The following is a 3,528-nucleotide window of genomic DNA, read 5'->3' as shown; positions in this document are numbered from 1 at the left end:
GGCTTGGTGTGTTGGTGTGGTGTGGTGTGTTGGGTGGTGTGTGTGGTGTGGTGTGTGTTGGGTGTGTGGTGTGGTGTGTTGTGTGTGTGTGTGGTGTGTTGGTGTGGTGTGTTGGGTGGTGTGGTGGCTGTGGTGTGGTGTGGTGGTGTTGGGTGGTGTTGTTTTGGTGTGTTGGGTGGTGTGTTGGGTGGTGTGTTGGGTGGTGGGTGTGATGTGGTGTGTTGGTGGTGTGGTGTGGTGTGGTGTGTCTCTCTCCAGGGCACAAATAAGTTCTGATGGTGAATATATGTGGCAGTGTCTAGCAGCAGTCGGCAGCACCACTAAACAAAACTCTTGGATGACATGTAAAGAGACCGCCACAACAACACTCTGAGTGGGTGTGGGCGGGTGGAGTGGGGAAGGGTGGGATGATGGGGATGGGTGGAGGATAGGAGGAGGATAGGAAGGTTGCACGCCAAACCCACACTAACATACTGAGTGGTGTGGATGGGTGGGACTGAGGGTGTGGATGGGTGAGACTGGTGAGTGGATGGGTCAGACTGGTGGGTGTGGATGGGTCAGACTGGTGGGTGTGGATGTCTGGGGGAGGAGGATAATTAGCTAGGGTGGGTTCACTCTACCCACCGCTCACACCACTGCCTGCAGCCACCCGCCATGACAACAGCAATATCACGCCACATTTAATTTACATATTTCTCACTGTAGCACTAACACTCTTCCCCACCTCACTGTCTCTACTGACCATGCATAATTTAGAACCCAACATATGGTACCCAATCAGATTATACATACCCGGGTCCCAAAAAGATGCCCAAAGAAGCCAAAATACCCCTGGTTCCCAGAGGTGATACCAAACGGACGATACATATTGAGGTTTAAACAGATTGTTCTACCCAAACAACTCGAATATAAACAATACCCCAATTTTACCCCAACTTTTTGTTTATACTGTTTATAAGTGTTTACATATCGTACAAAATAACAAGTGACTCACCCAACAATAACATAACTTGTCAAGGACCTAATTTATATGGTGGCGACTACCGTGATGAAATGTGCTACGATATATCTGCAGAGTGAAGGATTTGTGTAACGTTTTGTGCTTGTGTTGCAGAGTTTTGTGTTTTTGTTGCAGAGTTTTGTGTTTGTGTTGCAGATTTTTTGTTTGTGTTGCAGGTTTGTGTTTGTGTTGCAGGTTTGTGTGTTTCAGTGTTGCAGAGTTTTGTATTTGTGTTGCAGGTGTGTGTGTTTGTGTTGCAGGTTTGTATGTTTCAGTGCTGCAGATTTTATATTTCAGTTTTGTAGACTTGTGTGTTTCAGTGTTACAGATTTGCGTTTCAATGTTGCAAGTGTGTATGTTTCAGTGTTGCAGGTGTGTGTGTTTCAGTGTTGCAGAATTGTGTGTTTCATTGTTGCAGATTTGTGTTAGAAGTTTCAACATGCAACGCTTTCAAAATAATAAAAAACTTTTTAAACACGAGTCAGGTTAACTCACTCAGAAGGAACGATATAGTGCCAGTTTTAGTGTCTGAATTGAAACCTTCTTCTAGTAACTGACGCAGATGATTCGGCTCCAGGTGACACTGTTTTCAAATAACTGCACTGGTTTCACAAACGACCTGTAGAGTGTCACAGGTATATGAATTTTGATGCAGTGCCAATTGGCTTCATTATGTGAACTTCGAGCTGGGGGAAGTGGGCTGGACAAGGTGGTTGTGGAGGGGTGGGGTGGGAGATGTCTTGTGAGAGTTAAGCCTTGCCACTGGAGCCTTTACACCTGGTTAGCTTAATTTAGGTGCTTCAGCTGCTTGATTTTGAAGCACCGCTCACTAGATCTTTTGTTTTAAGGTGCTTCAGGTGTTAGGGGTTTGAAGCACCGCTCACTAGATCTTTTTGTTTTAAGGTGTCAGGTGTTAGGTTATGAAGCACTGCTCACTAGATCTTTGTTCTAAGGTGCTCAGGTGAAGGGTTATAAAACACTGTTCACTTTACGTTAGCTCACAAACATTTACTAAAAAGAAAAACCTGGACCACAATAGTACTTATTTCTTCTATAAGTCCTGACCCACGAGAATTGTTAATTTCTCCACTAACTATAATATTTACAAATATGTCCTTTATAATAAAACTGTATATATATCAAGGTTGGTTATAGTGAAACCTACATTACGTTATTGTTGTGGTATAGTGAATAGATCACACCCCCACCAGCACACGTCAGAGCAGGACCTTGACTGATGGTCATTGCTGGCCTTGTCTCTGCCTCACCAGCAGTCGAGATACACTTCAAAATTTTTTCTCAACGATTTTGGAAAGTACTTTTTTAGGGAAAATATTTGTAGGTATGTATTGCAACAGAAGTGAAATACAAGTTTTAAACATCAATCTTCCTTATTATTATCTACTTTAATACGAATTCTGCAACATTTGATAACCAAACATCATATTAATTACGTCAAAATAAATTCACATTGCATTACTTATGTTAAAAATATACGAAAGTTAATGATTAACTAAATATCTTCTTAGTCTCAAAGTTCTGTAAGTGGAGACAATGTTACTTAGGCGACACTTTTATTGAATCTGTGTATGGGATCAGTTAACATACAGAGCCACACCAGCAGAAGCAAATATGGAGTTCTTAACACCAGCAGAAGTTAATACACATGGAGCTTAACACCCAGCAGCAGTAGTTAACATACATGGAGCCTCTAACACCCAGCAGTAGTTAATACATGTGGAGCCCTCACCCAGCAGTAGGTTAACATACATGGAGCCTGTAATGGCCTGAAAGTGGTAGTTAACATACATGGAGCTCTGCAGAAAGCAATATGTTATGGAGCCTAACTCAGCAGTAGTTAACATACATGAGCCTTTAACACCCAGCAGTATAACACACGGAGCCCTTAACACCCAGCAGTAGTTAACATACATGGGTTTACACCAGCAGTAGCTACATATATATAGCCTTAACACCCAGCAGAAGCACATACATGAGCTCCAACACCCAGTAGTAACATACATGGAGCCCTTAACACTCAGCAGTAGTTAGCCACATGAGCCCACCAGCAGTAGTTAACATACATGGTGCCTTAACACCCAGCAGTAGTTACATGACATGGAGCCTAACACCCAGCAGTAGTTAACATACATGGAGCTCTTAACACCTAAAGCAGTAGTTAATACATGGAGTTTTAACACTCCAGCAGAAGTTAACATACATGTAGCCTAACACGCAGCAGAGTAGTTAACATGCACATGGTAGTTTTAAATCTTACAGTAAGTTAACATACAAGGAGCCTTAACACCTAGCAGTAGCTAATATACATGTAGCCTAACACCAGCAGTAGTTGAAGGATGAATCATGGAGCTCTTAACACCTGCGCAGTAGTAATATACACAGCTTAACACCCAGCAACATACATGGAGCCTTAATTAACTCCAGCAGTAGCTATCACATGGAGCCTAACACCCAGCAGTAGTTAACACAAGGAGCCTAACACCAGCAATAATACGTAACTGAACTGA

Source organism: Homarus americanus, unplaced genomic scaffold (genome assembly GCF_018991925.1).
Source record: "Homarus americanus isolate GMGI-L3 unplaced genomic scaffold, GMGI_Hamer_2.0 scaffold17675, whole genome shotgun sequence".
Taxonomy (NCBI): Eukaryota; Metazoa; Arthropoda; class Malacostraca; order Decapoda; family Nephropidae; genus Homarus; species Homarus americanus.
The sequence above is the reverse complement of the archived record's forward strand: the minus strand, read 5'-3'. Positions refer to the sequence as shown.